At 39.3% G+C, this 22475-nt stretch overlaps 1 protein-coding gene and 1 long non-coding RNA gene across 2 annotated transcripts in view; one reads left to right on the forward strand and one right to left on the reverse strand.

The window, feature by feature from the left end:
* Window positions 1-22475, forward strand: part of LOC121377661 (D(2) dopamine receptor-like) — a 119777-nt gene that overhangs the window by 19857 nt on the left and 77445 nt on the right. The window lies entirely within an intron of this gene.
* LOC121377666 lies at window positions 86-21126 on the reverse strand. Its single transcript, XR_005958643.1, has 3 exons — window positions 21006-21126; window positions 1780-1886; window positions 86-1114 (listed from the first exon to the last, which is right to left on the reverse strand). It is a non-coding gene; the product is annotated as an uncharacterized LOC121377666 (long non-coding RNA).

A 22475-nucleotide genomic window follows, 5' to 3' on the forward strand; every position in this document is an offset into this window, starting at 1 on the left:
ACTCGTGATCAGGAGTTATGGGTCCCTCTCTTCATCTTCAAATGAACAGAGGAGACGACCAAAAAACACGAGGGGGGGGGGCGTTTGCCAAACACCCCGAACAGCATCGTGACGCCCACGTAGACCATGGCTGGGATGAGAGTTCTCGCGATGTCATCGTTGAGATCGTACAGGTGATTGTCTGTGATGTTACGGGTTACTGTGGTCGTCATTGGCAACGATGATGTGTGTGGTATGGTAGACGATGACGTCATTATTATTAATGTTTAAATTAGATAATAGTTTAAAAGATACTAACACAGTTGGTTTTGACCAACATACCAAAAGTCACACAATCAAATAAAATGGAATTTTAGGACCTAATGTGTAAAAAACTGACATGGTTCAATTTGAAAGCCTACTTTTACGACAGGAGAATATGGTTTTGGAACTGTCAAGATAAAAGATGAAAAATGAATAGTCATTAATACAACTGCCTTCTTAAAATAAAACTTTCTCCAAGATGACAAACTGAATTTTGAATCAATGCTGTGCTTAGAAATATTTTAGATTAAATATTGACGCAATTTGAGCTGACTGCAGTTTATGTAGGATGTGATGGTATGGATGAGGATAAATTATGAGGTTATGTACACAATTTATCTCCCGTGTTCTTGTTATTTTTGAGTTATCCTCTCCTGTATTAATACACAATTTAGCTCCCTTTATTGGTTTGAGTTTTCATGTCTTAGTGTTCGCAGTGTATTGGATATATGTATATCAGGGATTAACATTACACCCAGGTTTGCAGGATGGCTTCAATTAAACTCTTATGACCAGAACATCTAAAGAGAAAACATAACCGATCTCCTTGCTCGTCAAGCCAGGAACAATGTTTCCGAGCATTCACTCAACAAACATGGCCCCAAAAATGTATTGAAAACAAAATCCCATAGAATCGATTCTCCGATCCCCTCCAAATGTTATCCAGCTGAAATAACAGAGGATGGCGCTGCTGTCGACGTTGTCAGTCTGATATTTACATCCAGTGTGTGTTGTGAGTGTGGACGTCGTAGAACCAGCGTCACCATGAGTCGAATCAGACTCGAATACACCTTCATAGAGTGAGAACGTCCTGCAAAATTGATACACGTTTATTAACACTTGAAAACTGCTAGGTCTACCAAAACAGACGTGCATGGTTTTGCTGTATTATCCGTTTATATACGTGTGCGTGCGATTATGCGTGTTACGAATGTAAAAGAGTAACATAAGACACTTTGTGTAATATTATTAGCAGAATACGTTCGTCTCAGTACAGGCTGTTTCTTTATCCATGTCTCTTTACCGCCTGTGTACGCCTCTGTCTCCGTCGGTTACACATTCTGTTTCTTGTCTGGCTGGTATATATCCAACAAACTATAATTTCGTCACTTTTGACTACTGCCTTTCACCCCATCTCAGTCTCTATCCGCCTCCACCCCCCCCCCCCCCCGCGCACTCTCTTTCTCTCTCTCTCTCTCTCTCTCTCTCTCTCTCTCTCTCGATACTCTCTCTCTCTCCTCCGCTCTCTCTCTCTCTCTCTCTCTCTCTCTCTCTCTCATATCACAATATTTTCATCATTATTATTTCACCATATGTTAGACACCAAACAGCGTGTTGTTCAAATGCAATTTCAAATGTCCTAGCGGTCGCTAAAATATTCCATTCCTTTCTAACTTTAAATCGGCAATTCATATGTTATTACAATACAAAACATACCTGATCAAATGCAAATTATACAATTAACTTTGATCTCACCTGTAACAAACTCCACACAAAGAAACCACTAGACACTCCGGTACATGTTTTGATGTCTTTCGTTAGTAAGATACATCCAGCTTTGTCTTCCCCCACACGACAGGTACCTGCAGAAGGTATTAATTAAACAGGTGATTCAGAACGCAGGTAAGACACAAGGGGATGTCACACAACGCGTGGCTATGTAGCTGTGAGAACATTTCCTGTAACGAGTCTGGGACACCGCGTCCTAGTTATTATACAGTTTGACGATCGTTTATGTGATCGCTAAGTAAATACTACGGCAAGAAGATATTAAGTTCGCATCTCGGTACCGACTCAGATAGAGATTTAAGATCTCACTGGGTAAGTGGGAGGCCACTACATTAACCCCCCCCCCCTCCTCTCTCTCTCTCTCTCTCTCTCAAGAAACCTCTCTCTCTCTCTCTCTCTCTCTCTCTCTCTCTCTCTCTCTCTCTGCAATTATCTCTCTCTCATGCCAGATCACTCTCTCATCTCTCTCTCTCTCTCTCTCTCTCTCTCTCTCTACTCTTCTCCCTCTCCCTGGCTGTGCCTCTCCTCGCTCTCTCTCCTACTCCCTCCCTCTCTCCCTTCTCTCTCTCCCCACTCTCTCTATCTCTCCAATCTCTCTCTCTGCTCACTCCCTCTCTCTCCCCATCATACCCTCCTATCCCTCTCCCTCCCTATCTCTCCTTCTCTCTCCTCTTTATCTCCTCTCTCGCCTTCTGCTCTCTCTCGATCTCTCTCTATCTCTCTATCCATCTCTCTCTCTCTCTCTCTCTCTCCTCTCTCTCTCCTTCTCTCTCCTCTCTCCTCTCTCTCTTCTCTCTCTCTCTCCCCCCCTCTCTCTCTCCCTCTCTCTCTCCACTCTCTCTCTCACTCTCTCTCTCCCCTCTCCTCTCTCTCCTCTCTACTCTCTCCTCTCTCCCTCTCTCTCCTCTCCTCTCTCTCTCTCTCCTCTCCCTCCCTCTCCCTCCCTCTCTCTCTCCTCTCTCTCTCCCTCTCTCTCTCTTCCCTTACCCCCTCTCTCTCTCTCTCTCTCTGACTCTCTTGACTCTCTTTCTCTCTCTGACTCTCTCTGACTCTGCCTTTTATTACGTACCTATTCAATCTTACTATAGTGATAAAGACATTTTGAAATCGTGTGATAAATTTATTTTTATATGGCACATATGTGCGACCCGGACCGGAACTTTTAAATGGGGAATTCGCCTTTTATTTACTGACGTCATATATGATTTACAAATTACGTCAGATAGTATTTGAAACATTACACAAGGCTGCTGCAGAGTATGATTCTGAACGTTAAGCAAATCCATGAACGGAGTTTTGATCATAGATTTAACAAAGTGTTGTTATGACGTTAAATTAAAAACTGTTTTTGTAATACATAAAAGGAAGGTGTGTAATATATACAGAACTTCACATACGTTGTTTTCGCTTCCTATGTATTGCACTGCACTCGTTTACTTTGCGAACGAACATACCACTCGACCGCTACCCGGTCTCGTGATATATATTCTTGCGCACAATAAACGAGTGCAATAAATAGGAAGCGAAAACAACGTATGTGAAGTTCTGTATATGTACTATATTGTACTACATTGTACTACACTACAATACACTACACTGGTAATGTACCGGACGGCACTGCATTGTACTGTACTGTATTGTAATATACTACATTATACTGTACTGTACTGTGCTGTACTGTGATACACTATACTGCACTTTTCGGTACTATATTGTACCATACTATATTTTACACGTGTACTTTATTACACTATACGATAACGTACTATTTTACACCGTACAATACTGTACTGTACTGTGATATAATATAAGTGCACTTTACTGTACTAAACTATATTAGTAGTAGGTGGGTCACTTGGGTACCAAGATATGCAAATGAGCTAGGTCACGTGACCTGTCCTGAGCTTTTATTGGCTGACCTCTAAGGGGCATGGCCTCTTCTGATTGGCTGACCTCTAAGCGTGGGGACGTCACGTTCAGTGCCTTGACCTCGGGGTCATGCAGCTGGCTGACCTTTAAGCGTGGGGACGCTACTTTAATGGGTTTAACCGTCGGGGGTCCTTTGATGTACAGGAAACAGATGATGCAGAAGTCGTTAATGACCCATAGAGTGGTGTCGAATGACGGGTGGTTTATCTGACTGTGACAACTGTTCCTTTGATGTACAGGAAACAGATGGCGAGGAAGTCGTTAAGATGGCAAGATTGCGTGGGTTTTAGGAGTGTGTTAACAGTCGGGTTCTAAACAGATGGGACGGAAGTCGTTAATCAGATGGCAAGATAGCGTGGGTTTTATGAGTGTGTTAACCGTCGGGGGTCTAAACATATGGGGTGGAAGTCGTTAATCAGATGGCAAGATGGGTTTAATCGTTTTGACGTGTGTATCAACCAGATGTGAGTCAACGGGGAGTGGAAAATCCCACAACGTTTGAAACGTGCCCATATATGGTCATGGCGTGGGAACACCATGAGTCATCCCAGAACGTGTTCAGACACGTCTTGACCTCGAGATAGCGTGGGGGTATGACGTCACAAGAAATGCCCGAATCATTGCTGTAGTCGGTGGTTAAGACCGGGGTAGATACCGGGGTTCGTATCCGGGTATCAACTGGTCATCACCCAGCCTTTTCACTAGCCACAGATGGCTGACGCGTGTCCAGGACAGCGTGCTTGAACCATAATTGAAATATGAGCACGGAAATAAGTTGAAATAAATACAAATAGTAAGCTTTGTTTTAAAAGTTTTAAACGTTTAACGACACCACAAGAGCACATTGATTTATGAATCATTGGCTATTGGATGTCAAACATATGTGGTACTTTTGAAACATAAAGACGAAACCCGCTACATTATAGTAGCAAGGGGTCCTACACCAGCCCGCAGACAGAATAGCACATTCCACACAACTCCCACTGTCTTAGATATCCACAAATAGCTGGCGTGTGTGTGTGTGCGGGCGTGCTTAAACCTTAACGGGATAGAGTATTTCGTATTGCCAGACATTCGTAGAGGATGGCCCCCGAGACTTCATAACAAGATTAGCCAATGAGAAGGTTGCTAGTTTGTTTTGAAATACGACCTTCTTTCATATCTCGCAATGATCGCACGATGGTAATTTCAAAAATAAAGTGGCAGACAAAGCATAAGCTTACATTATCCTCTATTACATATGTATCACTATAAAATAAAATACTGAATGTATTTACTCAAAAGTCGAGTTTTAGTTCCCGGGTTATTTTTACCATGTTTAAAGAATAACAACACACAGTAGGGGGGGGAATGTGCGTAACAAACGCAGTAAAGGAATGTATAGACGGCTTAACGTAAGAGCAGATAATCTCACTCAACCCCTACATTAATCCACTCTGTCTTTTAGCCAATGTCTGGTATGTCAAATGCCCACAAATCTAGATCATAGAGTAGAAAACATAGAAAAAAAAAAAAACGCAGAGAGAGAGAGAGAGAGAGAGAGAGAGAGAGAGAGAGGAGAGAGAGATGAGAGAAGAGAGAGAGAGAGAGAGAGAGACTATATTTTACCAAATGGGTAAATACAGTGATCGATCTAGGATCGATCCCCGTCGGTGGTCCAATAGGCTATAGCCAACCAGTGCATTATGCCAAGGGCCGTGGTATGTGCTGTCCTGTACACAGATCTCTTGCTACTATAATGTAGCGGTAGAGAATGACATGTCATGGAGTAAAACACACACAAAAAAAAACAAAACGCAATGGTTTGGTTTTTTTCATTTTATTTCTAAATGACAAATCACAAACTACACATATATAAAATGGACACACATTGGGTTACATCGAGAGGCCTTAAGGGCGACAACTACACATATATATAAAATGGACACACATTGGGTTACATCGAGAGGCCCTAAGGGCGACAACTACATACAGTAGAATCTCATTGGTTCGAACACTGTCGGTGCATCAAAGTCTGTTCGACCCATCGGGTAGTTCGAACCATGCATTCGGCCGTTGTCGGGTGCTTCTGTAACACAAACATCATTCGGACAACCTCGCATGTTATATATGTTATATATATATATATATAAAATGGACACACATTGGGTTACATCGAGAGGCCCTAAAAGGCGACACGTGAATAATATGAGTGTTCATTTCTCTTCATCTTCGTCCTCATCATCAGTATCATCACCATCGGTATCGTCGCCGTCTAGTTCGTCCAAATATTCGCTGATCCACGAACGATACTGATTTAATTTAGAACGGATCCGAAGTCTCAGATCTCTTTTCGGATTCACAGACTGTCGAATTGTTCTCGTGTTGGGGCCTTTATCAAAGTAATGCATATAAGCCATGAAGCGAGAGTACGTGTCTTTAAATAACTTCCATTATAAAGTCTTCATGTTTCTTTCGATGGCATCTTGGGACATGTTTTTTTTTCGTAGTGTTTCCTCTTGCTTTCGATATAATCACGATTGATGTCGAATTCACGCTCGATCATCAGACGTACGCCTTCGTTTTCCAGATCGGACGACGGCTCCTCTTGTTCATTTCCCTCATTGCACGTTTTAAATCGTAGATATCGCTGCAAGTCACTCCCGACTTTAAAGACCAGACCACACGTATCTCAAGACTGCATCATCTTGACTTTTTTCAGATAGGGCTCTACCTCATCTTCTTCTTCGTCGTCACTTTCGTAGGCGGGTATGCCTGGTAGTTTTCTCTTGAATGCGTTCCTTTGCATGATTTGCACGTAGAGCTCTTTCTCCGACGGTGGTTGAAACTCTTCTGAGACATTCGCCGTTACGTTCGTGCTTTTATACCATTCTAAACCATTAGGTCGAAGGCGCCAATGTTCGGGCGTGGTCGGTTTCAAGTCCACCAAGAGATGTCCGTAGGGCCTGTGGGTAGCTTCCCCAAACCGTTGCATGAAATGACGAGTATTTCCAGCATACATCTGCTGTGCCAAGGTTAGGACTTGCTTCTTGTCGATGGGGTTGTTGAACAGTGCCAGGTAATGACAGTTTCTTCTCTGTGTCGGGTCTTTGCTGCTATAGAGGTTCTGGTTGATAGCAATCACCGAGAGGTTTCTGTGGAGATTCCTTCCGTGAACAGATCGGTGATACGAGAGTCTTTTCCAGCTGTAGACATCAGGTCATCCAACACGATGAGATTTCTGACTCTGGGATCCAAATAACGATCCTTTTCCAAATTCTCGGGTATGCCTTGAACAAAGTTTACTCGAGCAACCATTTTGATCGTATCATAGAGAGGTTGCCATCGTTTGTAGAGCCAGATGATGCGCTGTGGAGGCGGGTGGATTTTACCATCCCGTAGCAGTTTGTACAATAAAAATGTTTTTCCACACGACGTGGGTCCCGAAACGATCATGGTGAACGGATGTAACAATCTTAAGGGCTGCTGCTGCTGCTGCTGCTGCTGCTGTTGCTGCTGCTGCTGCTGCTGCTGCTGGGAAGGCTTATTTTCAGATTCCAAGAGTCCATGTTTATTTCGTACGTGCCGAGTTAGGTCGTTTGTCCAAACATATTTTTTTTCGCAAATGTGACACTGATTCATGATGTTGACCGTTGAAGTGTTCGACGTGAACTGGCGATGTTGAAACTGCCATGCCCCCTTTTATAGTCTTCTCAGAAATGCTTGTGCCGTTTTTGCCCAGTCTGCTCTCGTCGTTTCTGTTCCACACCGCTCTGTTCTCGTTTCCGTTTCTGCTCGGCCTTGGCTTGTTCTACCACCTGTTGCGTTGGGGAGACCATGACGACTTTAGGTGTCGGGTGCTTGTTCTGTTCCTCTTTTTCCTTTTTCCAAGTGGGATCGTAGAGTTCTATACATCGATCCACGCTGTACATCATCTGACCTTTCCCACCACGCTGCACTGGAAAATGAGGTTGAAGTTTGCCTTGGGCTTGCAACTTGTGAAAAGCGGGTCCACTTGTCCGCGTCGGGAACGTACAACTTGTACTGGTCTGACATGTTGCACCTCTGAAGGTTCTATCTCAAATGACGATGTTACCCATTGCCCTTTTATTTATACTCTCTATAATTTCGCGCATGTGCACAAAGATTCAATTTTGTGATACGTATGGTCTATGCCCCCCATCCCAAAGAATAACTCGTGCACGGCTCAGGGCCACTCTCGGGGTCACTCTCAGGGCCACAGGGCCACTCTCAGGGCCACAGGGCCCACAGGGCTACATTCAGGGCCACACGGGGAGGGCCACAAGACCAGACTCAGGGCCACACACGGGGCCACATTCAGAGCCACACACACACACACACACACACACACACACACACACACACACACAGAGAGAGTCACCCTTACATTTACAACAAACAAAACGTGTTATTCACGTTTATTTTTACAAAACGAAAAGTAGCACACACGTGTTTAATGTCTCAACACATTGTTAATGTAGGGACATCTTGGGGACAGCCTGTAATGTTCTATTACTGGATCGTCCATCTTCTGCCATCTGTAGGTGCGTAGTCCACAACAGTAGCAGCCGACGGCATCGTGGTCTCCCGTGTAGAAGAAACCGGCCTTGGCGAGTTCCCTCGGTTTCTGGCGCAACTGTATGGGCCACCACCCAAACGTGCAGAGACGTCTGTAGAATCTTCTCATTTCGGGTCGATGACAGAACAAGTAATGTCTCGAAAGACCATCCCATTCGTCATCGGCGTCGTAGGCATCATCATCGTAGGGAGTCGAGTCCGTTTCTCGAGCAGCATCCGTCTGATCCATGGGTTCTTCGTCCACGATTTCGACGGGTTCACGGGTATCCATGGGTTCTTTATCCACGATTTCACCGGGTTCACGTGCAGCGTCCGTTTGATCATGTTCTTCTGGTTTGGTAACCACTCTTTTGCATTAGATCGTGTGTCTTTTGGAACATTTGCATACCAAGACATCGTCACCGCTGCTACAACTGCTGTTACTGCTGCTGTCCATTCTCGAATATTCCGATGCCATCTCTGGAGCGCACGTCTTCACTCTACAAAGGTCGACTGACGAATGACAAACAGTTCTAAATCTAAGGTTTATATACACAATGTCTCAGCATGTCCAAACACGTCCTGGGTTTTTCCCGTGGCGTCACCGAGCATGTCTGGACACATCTAATATCTCGGGTTGCATTACGAACACTCTATGGCACCGATCAGATTCTGATGATCTTGGTAATATGGATCTCTCAGTTCCGGCACAAATTCGTAGATAGTGTCAAAACATTTCTGGAGCTCTTTCCACTGTTCGGCAGTCAGTCGAACGCCGCTACGGGAGGGTTTCAGTTCTTGTTCACAATACCACCACTGACGAATATCCACACGTTTGTAAATTGTCTCGACGTAGAAGTTCCCACCGAGATGCTGTGGTGCACTCGATTCTCGTTTGAAGGTGGCTAGTTCTAACCACTGTTTCATCGTCAGAGAAACGCCTTTCTTGGTGGGAAAACGTTTTCCACGGTCCTCGTCGAACTGACGAACGTGAATGGCAATGTCCCCCTTCCACAGTTTAGCCACGACGTAGACGTTACCGCCAAGGTCTAGTTTGCATCTCGTTTCGTTTTCTTCGTTTTTGACACTGACCTCTGTAGTGCTTCTGTTATATCCCGATGCCATTTTCTTCTTTCCAAGTACAGCGCAATCAGACACAGGAACGTAAGTATCATCAACAGTATACGTCTTCTCTCTAGCAGTGTCGATGAGCGAATGGCAAGCGTCCTGAATCTGTTTTTTTTTTATAGACCCCACGGTAGCGTCCCCACGTTATCTCAGGTCAAGACGTGTCTGAACACGTTCTGGGATGACTCATGGCCAACGCCGTATATGGGCACGTTTCAAACCTTTCCCCGACATCTGGCAAAACCTTGGGTTTTTTCTCTGGAATTGTCCACTCCCCGTTGACTGGTTCTCCTTAAACAACCCACACCTGCCAAATCCATTAATCCCACGCTACCTTGCCATCTGATTAACGACTTCCGCCCCCCATCTGTTTAGACCCCCGACGGTTAACACACTCATAAAACCCACACTATCTTGCCATCTTAACGACTTCCACTCCATCTGTTTCCTGTACATCAAACGAACAGCTGTCAGTCAGATAAACCCCCCGTCATTCGACACCACTCTATGGGTCATTAACGACTTCTGCACTATCTGTTTCCTGTACATCAAAGGACCCCCGACAGTTAAACCCATTAAAGTAGCGTCCCCACGCTTAAAGGTCAGCCAGCTGCATGACCCCGAGGTCAAGGCACTGAACGTGACGTCATTAGGCCACGCCCCCACGCTTAGAGGTCAGCCAATCAGAAGAGGCCATGCCCCTTAGAGGTCAACCAATCAGAGCGCAGGACAGGTCACGTGACCTAGCTCATTTGCATATATTGGTACCCAAATGACCCACCTACTACTTATATTACACTATACGATACCGTACTATTTTACACCGTACAATACTGTACTGTACTGTGATATAATATAAGTGCACTTTACTGTACTATACTATATTACACTATACTATACTGTATTATACTATACTGTTCTATAATATACTGTACTATATTATAATATACTGTACCATATTATACTGTACTGTACCACACAATAAGGTACTGTCTTCTACTATTCTGTGCTGATCTATACTCTTGACCGTACTATATTATACTATACTTTACTATACTGTACCAGTGTTCTAGCTAGGATTTTGATGGGGCAGGGCGTTAATTTAATTGTAGGGCATTTTTAACGCAAAAATCTTATTTTTGAGGCAAGTGCTGGATATGATCGAATATTTTACATTCATAAATATCATACATGTATATGTAGAAATATCTATGCTGGTTTTAATTTACAAAACGTTTTTGGAGGGAGGGGGCAATCAATTTCAAAACCCAAATTTATTGTTCTTAAATTTGGATGTTTGATGAAACAGTACATTCATCGCCGAATGCAATATTATTGTACTAATATACTAAATATAGACACTATTAAAAATAATCTCGTTCCAGCCAGTGTAACACGACTGGTATGTGCCGTGGTATGTGCTATCCTGTCTGTGGGATGGTGTATATAAACGATCCCTTGCTACTAAAGGAAAAAAATTGCGGGTTTTTCTCTAAGACTAAATTTCAAAATTACCAAATGTTTGACATCCAATAGTCGATTATTAATAAATTAAAATGCTCTAGTGGTGTCGTTAAATAAAATCAAACTTTAACTATTAAAATGTTTTACAAAAGGTTGGATCACCTAAAAAATCATATTCTTTTTTCTATTATATATAGTATTTATACCCTTTAATATCATGCCCTAATGTAATTTAAAATAAATAAATGAAATAATTAAAAGAAATCAAAAAATTAAAAAAAGAAAGAAAAGAGAATGATTAGAAATAAATAAAAAGAAATAAAGAAATAAAAGAACAAACAAATTTAAAACTTTGACATAAAGATATATTTGTAACAAGTTGCTCACTGCATTTAAAAACGGCTATTATTGCATGTCACGGTCTAGATAGATTTCATTATTAAATAGCAGGCATGCTTTTAACAAAACACAGCTATGCCTACATAGACCAAATAACCAGTGTTGCTAGTTTACTCTGTGCCATATTATAAAGATGCAATCAATGTGTCATTGATAAGGACTACTGACACCAGATAAAACTATATGTATCTTGGTCTGGGTATTTGCAACGGCAAAAATTACTTTAAAAATTTCGCATTTGACGTTCTGTCGAAGTTTATCATGATGACCTACTTTCAGCTAGGTGTTTGCTAGGTGGTGTGTGGTTATGTGCGTGACGGTGTGAGGATTACTTCGCATTCAAGCTTTGTAAGACTGCCTGTCCGCTCGTCTGCAGTTACATCGACTAACAATAGAAGAAAAAAGAAAGAAAGAAGTGTTTTATTTAACGACGCACTCGACACATTTTATTTACGGTTATATGGCGTCAGACATATGGTTAAGAACCACACAGTTTTAGAGAGGAAACCCGCTGTCGCCACTACATGGGCTACTCTTCCGATTAGCAGCAAGGGATCTTTTATTTGCGCTTCCCATAGGCAGGATAGCACAAACCATGGCCTTTGTTGAAACCAGTTATGGATCACTGGTCGGTGCAAGTGGTTTACACCTACCCACTGAGCCTTGCGGAGCACTCACTCAGGGTTTGGAGTCAGTATCTGGATTAAAAATCCCATGCCTCGACTGGGATCCGAACCCAGTACCTACCAGCCTGTAGACCAATGGCCTGCCACGACGCCACAGAGGCTGGTAACAATAGAAGAAGAAAACACATACCACGTTACTGCTATCGGATTTCACAACTGGCCAAACAATGTATTGTCAAACGTTTTTTAGTTGGGAATTCAGACTCGGAACAACACTGTACACGCTTTGACAGGAAACAAGATTTTGTATTTTTATTTGACAATGAATTAGGGCAGGGCGGCGATAATCAGGGGCGGGACAAATACGACAGGGCGGCGCAAAACGCGGGCAGGGCGCAGCGCCCCTCTATTTATTGCTAGCTAGAACACTGCTGTACTATACTACACTGTACTATACTGTACTTACTATGTTGTACTGTACCGTGTATACCAGTATCCAGACTGACACCAGAGATCGTGTACGAAGCGTAGTCTTGAATCGTATCTTTCGTGTATGTACAATTAACAATTGTCCTGTGTATACGGGTTGTTATCTGACGGTGAACTGGCCAACTGTGAAGCCATTGCACATATAATGGTAGCCGTTTGTCAACAGTGTGTGTGTGTGTGTGTGTGTGTGTGTGTGTGTGTGTGTGTGTGTGTGTGTGTGTGTGTGTGTGTGTGTGTGCGTTTGTGTGTCTGTATTTAGTGTGTGCGTCTGTGTATTTAGAGTGCGTGTGTGTATGTATTTAGTGTGTGCGTGTCTCTCTGTGTATGTGTGTGTGTGTGTGTGTGTGTGTATGTATGCGTGCCTGTGTGTGTTTGTATGTTGTGTATATGTGTGTGTGTTGTGTGTGTGTGTGTGCGTTGGTAAATGCCGCGAAACGGGGACATAAGTGTGAATACACACCAACAAACCAGGGACATACCTCGCACCAAGGACGTCCCCGGTTTGTGATAGCACTGGAATCGGTTCCTCAGCACTGGTTCACCTAAACAAACAAATAGGTAATTATATCTGAGGGAGTCCGCGTTTTGCTATTGTTAATCCAATGTCTGTGATACACACATTCTTAAGCCGCGCCTGGACGATTCTTCGTGTGTATACCGACACGTACGATGTACGCGGTAAAATGTCTGATTAGAGATCAGGTTTCCAGTCGGGTCTACTCTTCAGCCATGAGGAATTCTAGCCGAATTCGATGTCGGTAAGTAATGGAATATGTCTTTTTATTCATTATTTAAATGTTTTTATTACTTTTAGAATGATTAAAGGTGCGAATAATTCATAGTATAACAATTCTAATAATTTCGTTACACTCCATGCATAATATATAAAGATGTAGTTTGGAAACGTGTTGCATGTTCTACCACGTGTTTCTTTTGGCATCAAACGTTTATATAACAACAATAATAAAAAAAAATTTAAATTATTTTGATAACTATTTATTTTCGTTTTCATAACGTAAATTAAATATTATGACGTATGTATTAGTCCCACGCATAACCCCCACCCATACCGCCCAAAATAATAAACATAGGCACACCAAAAATATAATAAACTTAATAATAATAATAAATGAATAAATAAATAATGAATATTAAAAATAATAAATAAATAAATAAATAAATAACAAAAGCAACAACATCAAAAATAAAGGAACAAATTAAAAAGAAAGAAAGAAAAACCCTGTATTCTGTTTGTATCGCGCAAGCATCCTATTTTACTGGAACTATCTTATACATTATTTATGTCCACAACTAGAAGTCAACTTATTAAATAAAATTAATATTAAAAATGTATATTATACAGATAGGTTTATTTAAGGTTGAATAGTACGTTTTTAAAAGTGCTTTATCACAGTTGCATGAACCATATTTTACTATTTTAACATTTATTTGCGATAGATATTTAAAAATTAATTAGACAAATACAATTGCATAATTAGCTTGAACATATTAAAATTCCAATATACCGTAAACCGATATAAACAATGGCTTCTCAAAGAATAGAACGTATACAGAAAAACTGCATGACAATTTAAAAATGACAACACTAGTTCGGGAGAGAAAGATACGAAAACCGTAATTTAAAAAACATTTCTAGTAGTAAAGAAATTAGTTGGTTATAATTACATTTATTAGTAACTTATTGTTTTAACTGTCAGTCTATAATTCTTCAAACCAAGACATCAAATGTTTCATTTGTATATAATATTTTGTGAACTATATAGTTTGTTCCTGTCATATTAACCCTTCAACACACGTCTCTTTACAGAAAAAACACAATAATGATGTGCTCGAAACAACTGCTCTAAAAGGACGAAAAATATCATGGAACAAAGAAGAAAGAGAGGCGGTGCAAGGGCAGCTGCATCGCTACTTCGCAATGGAGAGTCTTCCTGGGAAGAAGCAAATAGATCAGTGTATTGCTGCAGAACCTTGTCTGCAAACGCGACACTGGACAAACATAAAAGATTTCATCCGTAATAAAATTACGGCACAAAAATCGAAATTAGTATAACTAAAATACAATAAGGCATCCCTGAAAAAACTACCACTCTAATGTTTTTTAATAAAAATCAAACAAAAATAATAAATAAATAGAATTGCTGAACTATCAAGAAAAACTGTACTCAATGTTTTACTGAAATATTGATCAATCACCTAAATATTTGGCAGAAACCTATTATACTGAAGGACTGTCTGGATTCCGCACAGGCGTGGGCACTACAATTAATATATATATAGCCTATATACATTCTCTGATTATGCATTTTGTAGATATCCGTAAATAATGATGCGCCTTTGTTGATTTTTCAAAAGATTTTCATTATGTAGTGTGACAATTTATGGTATAAACTTAAAAAATGAAATTAAAGGAAGAATGTTAAATAGTATATGTAGAATGTATAATTGTAAAAAATGGTTTGTTAAAATGCATGGCACATGATCTGAACATTGTGTGTATGTGTACAGATGTAGTAAGATAAGGAGAACGTATTTCCCCTTTCTTGTCCACAGTGTATATTAACAATTTAAAGGTTAAAGGTTTTAAGGGGATCGATATTGAATGATCAAATTAAATTTACTATTATTGTATGGAGATGAGACATAGCCTTATTGGCAGATCATAAGGATGACTTACAATTATGTTTAGATACTATTCGTGATTATAGTATACGTTGTAAATTATATGTGAATACTCAAAAGAGAAAGATCATGATATTCGAAAGTGGTACAGTTGTCAAACAATATGGAGTTTAAGTATGGCGATAGCAATGTAGAAACTGTAAGTAGATTTTCATGTTTAGGTAAAGTCTTTACATCAAATGGTTCGTATATGGAAATGCAAAACAAACAGAGAATTTAAATCTGCATTGTTTGACTATCTTCATATGACATAACATAGATTATCGGTCGAAACAGGGCAATAGACCAAGCGTAAACCTATTTTATTAGATGTTAGAATGTGTTATATATGTAAAGACGTAGAAGATGAATATCATTTTCAACTTATTTGCCGATTGTGTGATAACATACGAAAAAAACATATTCTACAATATTTTAGAAAATACGCTAGTATGTACAAATCCATTGTTTTATGTAATGATAATAATGCTCGGATATTACGAAATTTAACTTTATACGGTTTCAAAACATTTCAACTACAGCATATTATACATCTAAAGATTGTCCGTAAAACGACAAATATTTACCCAAGTGTTTAATTAATTACTTGACAAAGATCTTTTTGGTGCTGATATCTAGTCACCAAAGTGTATATATTTTATGACTGGTAATTTTTGTATGGCTGTATGTTCATATACCCGCATAGTTTATTTTACTTTAATGTGTTTGTCAATGTTCGGAGGTACATAAACATCGAGGAATTAAACCTATATTGCTTTGATATGTTACATGCACATTGGGGACGTTCATATTGCTTTGATAGAGTGTATATAAATCAGGGACTTACAGATATTTTATGTACCCATAAACCCACCCCACCTGCTACCGGCCCCGGCCGGACTGCTGGTGTTACCTTGCACATTCTAGTGCAGGTGGTCCTTCCTTCCACCACCCCCACTTTTCTTGCCCTGGACGGAGGAGCCGGCGAAGGCCGGCACCTGTGCCCAGGACAGGCGTTCGCTACAACAGCTTGCTCTAATGTGCATGTTAAACCCTCTGACCTGACCTGACCTGATATATTTTATTCCGGTGTTTTAAAAAAAAGTTTGTTTTGTTTAACGACACCACTAGAGCACATTGATTTATTAATTATCGGCTATTGGATGTTAAACATATGGTGATTTTTATACAGTCATAGAGAGGAAACCCGCTACATTGCTTTTCTATTAGTAGCAAGGGATCTTTTATATGCACCATCCCATAGACAGGATAGCACGTATCACGACCTTTGATATACCAGTCGTGGTGCACTGGCTGGAAAGAGAAATAGCCCAATGGACCCACCGACAGGGATTGATCCCAAACCGATCGCGCATCAAGCGAGCGCTTTACCACTGGTCTACGTCCCGCCCCTCTCCGGTGTTTTATACATGCATGTATATGCATTGCTATGGTGTATATACAGATGAAAACTTACGTATATATTGTTTTAACATGGTGCATAAAATCTGGGAATTACAACACACGTATTGCTTAGATATAGTGTATACGAATCGGGGACTTGCATAATACGTTGATAGGGTGCATACAAATCAGGGACTATAATGCTTTGATCTGGTGCATAAAATCAAAGATATACACATACATTTGTTTATTGTTTTAATATTGATCGACGTTAGCGGTAGCCGGGATGTTTTACCTAGCACAATCTACATCAGGCTACTTAAAGCTGATAGGTTGACGGGTTACTAGATGTTTGCGCCTGTCAGCAGACACTAAAATGTACCAGTGTCTAAAATATTACTTCGCCAACAATGCTAATTGCTCTCCTGGTTTGATTTCAGATGCAAAACTGTGTGTATTCTTTTGTGTTCTGCGGGTACCATTGTGTGACTGATTAAACATAATTTAAGTAGTCGAGTAACTGGGGACAGATATAAAATACGTAACGTACCGTTGCCGCGGTTTCATGAAATAGTTGGTCAAGTGCATGCAACAAAACAACGTGCACTAAAGCTCTGAAATCGGTTTAGATTTTCCAACAGACCAAACCTACCGTATTTGTTTTACTCATTTTTGTTGGTTAGAATAAAACATATATCTATTTAAACGTTTGATTATATATATATATATATACACACACACACACACACACACACATATATATATATATATATATATATATATATAATATATATATATATATATATATATATATATATATTTACATGTACTGTAACAAATGCATTAGCAATGATGACTTCTTGAAAACAAACTGGTGCTATTCACCGTAGAGCACAAATCTGGCATTTTTGTACCTTCATAAATGTTTGATTTAAACAATATTTATTTCTGTTTATATTAACAGATGGGATTGGTCAACAGGCATAGCCTATATAAAGACCTTTCCCTACATTATACAACTGAACTATTAACTGGTCAACATAGAAAGTACAAGATGTGCATTTAGTGTTGAAGAATATAAAACTACTGTATATTTAACCTGTCAAAATATAAATATTTATAAATAGATTAGAACAGAGAGACAAGCAGAATAAAGGAGAAGGTGAACGGTTTTATCAGTCAAAACGTTTGCTTTCACCAGTGAAACTGTGAATTGCTTTGTAGATGAGACTGTTTTCTTATAGTGTTAAGTTGAGATCGCCATATATTAATGTGTTGATATTTAAATTTAAATGATTTAACTCGATAAGTAGGACTGGCGCTCTCTGTTATATAGAGGACAAAATAACATGAAATGTTTCGAGTCTTCAGCATGATGACCACAGGTACAATGTGGATTTTCTCCAACCAATCGTGTAAATTTTTGGCCGTTTAAATCACATATTATAATCGAAGTCTGCAGTGCAATATTTGTAGCTTTCTCTCGCCCAGATCTTTTGCTTTTAATTTTTTTTTTTTTTTGAAAAATCCTGACTGTTATGGAATTTTTAATATTCATTGATAAATTGTTTCATAAATTAATGCTAGATGCTCGAAAATGATTCAGAATATAATTTTGAACGACATCGATATGATTGAAAGTGTTCGATATTCTGCAGGGTATATCTATTTATTAGACCGACAGTTCGAAGTAGTTGGATAGACAAATATTTAGGAAAGAGACAGTTACATCGTCTATACATCATACATATTTGTGTCTCCTCCTCTCAGCTAGTGGTATAAGTCCCGTTTCTTTGTACAGCAATTGGTGAGATGTCCCACGAACAGCCCCACAGATGGTGCGTAAAGCATCAAGCTGCATGTTTTCTAACTGCTCTGATAGATAAAGGGTACAGCTGTCCCAACTTATGTCAGCATAATCAAAGACTGGAAGAATAAATTAACAATATATATTTTTTCTAGCGACTTTCTAGAGAGCCGGTATTTTAGCGAGTGGAGAAAATTTGTCATTTTGCATGGGTTTTTTCTATACTGTTCTTGATATGAAGATACCATTTGCCACTGTTCTGAAAGGTTAATCCTAAATCTTTATGATGATCAGTTTCTTTCACAGTAACATTATCTAGGTACAATTTAGGTTTTATAAATGGCATATTTTGTTCTAGTAAATGTTATAGTTTCGGTTTTTAGAGGACTGAATTTGACGAGCCAGCGTTTTGCCCAGTCACTTATATGTTCTAAGTCTGAGTTCACAATCTTACTACATTCTTCAGGATTTTCTACAGTAATGTACAGTGAAGTATCATCGGCAAATAATCGTATAATAGCCTTTATCCCTTTGACAATATCATTCATATATATTAAAAATATAATAGGCCCTAAGACAGAGTGTTTAAACCATTCCAATAAATTATGTTTGATACCTACGGACCTTAATTTGTAAACTAGACCTTTAATCCAAACCCTGTCGAATGCCTTACTTATATCACAGAATATTGCTCTTATTTCTTTACCTCGATAAATGTTTGTATTTTTAATAATCATGATGACAATAACGATGATAATACTGTGCAATAGAACAATTTTCCATTTTAATAAAAGAGAAAATGTTACATAACTGTCTTCTATTTTTTTCGTTCTATTTTTAATAAAATTATAGGGCAACTGAAGTGTGTAGTGCTTAGACATCTGGAATGTGGTAAAATGTGTATGTTGTTAGCTAGTTGATGAATAAATGCCGTTTCTGTGAATAGTTTAATCAGAAGTGATTGCAGAGTTCATTTAGTTCTGCAGAAGAAACACGCAGTTGAGAAAATATTAACTGAACAGAGACATAGAGAAACTAGTTAAACAGGAAAGTTGTTTTCCCTTATTTTAGTCTGAATAGTTACTATGTGTATTAGAGAAAAAATAATATAATTAAATTAATTTGCCGGGGGCAGGACGTAGCCCAATAGTAAAGTGCTGGCCTGGTGTACGATCAGTCTAGGATCGATCCCTGTTAGTGGAATCATTGGACTATTTCTCGTTCCAGCGAGTGCTTCACAACTGGTGTTACAGACCGTGATATGTACTATCCTGCCTGTGGGATGATGCATATATTAAAGATTCCTTGGTGCTAATAACAAAATAGTTGCCCATAGTTTCCTCTCTAAAATATATCTGTGGTCATTAACCACATATCTGACACCACATACCTGTAGTTGTGTTGAGTGTGTCATTAAATATAAAATTCCTTTCTTTCTTTCTTTTGTTTTAAACATGGCTCCCATATGCAACAACCTTAGTTAAAAATTATGGTCTATCTATGTCTGTATTTTGTAGACAATTTGAATATTATATAAAAAATAAATTTAAGTTGCAATTTAAAATGAAAATGCCTGGGAATTGTTTATTGTAAAAGGATGCCAGCCCAAAGATGATAAATGTTTTATGACCATACACAATAAAATATTTTAAGTTACTTAGCATAGAGGGAAATAAGTTTATATTATTTCAAAGGCATCATCACAGGATTGTAACTTTTCTAGTCATTGTATATTTTATAGACAGTATATAATATTTGACATATAGTTGAACATGAATTAGTAGATAAAGGTCAAGTATTTTTCTTTAAATCGGAGTCCGTTCATGGTAGTTCATATGTGACGGAATATGCTCTTATCTTTTCGCCTGTGGCGATGTTAATTGTTTTAGAGGGCCGTGTGCAGCTTGGTTACGTAATACCTCTGCGCGACCGTACCCCCTAATACACACTTAGACCAGTTGTGGAGGCCATGTGGCCAGTAGTTACGTAATACCTTCGGTAGTTCAGTTTACGATCGGGGTATTGCTAGTGTATTGTGTTTTGTTGTGTTTTCTAGTGAACTAAACGTGCTATCGTGGTATCAGTCTTGTTAGTAACCTTGGGAAACTCTTTACAACTATACTAAATCGTAGATTGCTGTCATGGTCTGCTAATTATGACATTGTCACTGACGCTCAATTGGGATTCCAGCCAGCACGAGGAACAGCCGATGCAATTTTTGCATTACATTCTATTATCACTAAGACTCTGTCTACTAAAAAAAAGGTTATACTGTGCTTTCTTGGACATTAAACTGCTTGTAACGTGAATATTGTTGAGTTATAATGTACTGGCGACTTCGCTAAAGAGACATGCAACACGGAAGTAAATATGGCGATCTCACCACAGCGTGTCCCAACACAAAAATAGTAGTATAAGTAGTATAACCCTGTAGTTTTGGCACAAAAACATGCTGATAATGACAGTAGATATATACTATAATATATGTTGTAATATATGTCTTCTAGCAAGTCTAATATGTATGATAACTTCGCCTAACGATGAAAATAAGCCAGGGCGAGATCGACACGGGGCGAGACCGCCAGGCTCCCCTTTAGTAGTATTACTTGCATATTTAAAATGTACTCAACAAAATGAATTTAGGGACAGTAAAATTGTGGTAATTATTTGCTAATGTCATATTATTTTAGTAAGTTTTTATCACATACCGTAATTTCCTGCGTATTACCCGCTACAGTAGATAGTCCGCAGCGATCTATATTTACGTTTTAGGATAATAAAATGCTCAGATAGCCCGTTCCGGCAGATAATCCGCATGTAATGGTTGAAGTGATCACGTGGTCTGCCTGTTTGTACCGGTAAGCTGATATTGCTTTTGTCACTAAGACTGAGTTGTTTTTATAGTAATTTCCTCCTTGCTTCTGTCACTACGACCGAGTTGTTTTCATTGTAATTTCCTCCTAGCTACTTTAACTACGACTGAGTAGTTCTCATAAAAGCTTCATTCTGTATGTTTAGATCACAGTTTGTCAGTCATTATTGAATCATGGATTCGCCAAGTAGCACAAAACGTAAAAGGAAAAGTTACACGGCAGAGTTTAAACTTAAAGTTGTGTTATTATGCGTACGAACATGGTAATAGAGAAGCAGGCCGTGTGTTCGATGTTGATGAAAAGTCTGTTCGTCAGTGGAGAAAAATGAAAGAACAATTATCAGTAGAACCTAGATCAAAAAGAGCCAGACGGCATGGCATTGCACATTTTTCGACACTTGAAGTTGATTTAGTTAATTGGATTAAAGCTCAACGTGAAAACGGAAGGTCAGCGTTTAGAATTATCCATCAAATGTATCAAGGTCTTAAATCAATGATTGTCGTAAATAATCAGCAATCTACTTTATTCCCATGTAACAACGGTATCCGTCAAGGTGAAAATTTATCCCCTATTCTATTCTCCCTGTATTTGAATGATTTAGAAGATTATTTATCTAGCCATGGATGTGAAGGGTTTCCCCTACAACAGACAACCAAGATCACCCAATATATATTGCTTTACACATGCTTTGCTTGTTATATGCAGACGATACTGCCCTATTATCAGCCTCTGCAGCAGACCTGCAACACACCTTAAATATGTTTTATCAATATTGCAATAAATGGAAACTTAAAATAAACGGCAACAAAACGAAAATATTGATTTTTAACGGTAACACTAGAGATTATAAACAAAATTTTAAGATTGGAAATAATACATTAGAACATGTGAAAGAATACAAATACTTAGGAATTACTTTTACAAAATTAAACAACTTTCGAGTTACAAAGAATAGACTTAAATAACAGGCTACCAAGGCCATGCACTTTGTACTATCAAAATCAAAGGACAACTATCTGTCAACCGAATGTAAACTTAAAATGTTTGACTCAATGGTTCTGCCAGTTTTATTATATGGATGTGAAATATGGGGATATGAAAAAGTTGATTTATTTAATTCTGTACAAATAAACTTTCTAAGACACATTGTGACGTTACATGCTCTTAAATTTGTTTCGCCTGTGGCGATTTTAATTGTGTTAGAGGGCCGTGTGCAGTTCCACATGCACTTAGCGCAGGTGGGCAACTTGTTACGTAATACTTCGCACGATCGGACATTCCAATATGCACTTAGCCAGGTGCGGA

Source organism: Gigantopelta aegis, chromosome 7, assembly GCF_016097555.1.
Source record: "Gigantopelta aegis isolate Gae_Host chromosome 7, Gae_host_genome, whole genome shotgun sequence".
Lineage (NCBI taxonomy): Eukaryota > Metazoa > Mollusca > Gastropoda > Neomphalida > Peltospiridae > Gigantopelta > Gigantopelta aegis.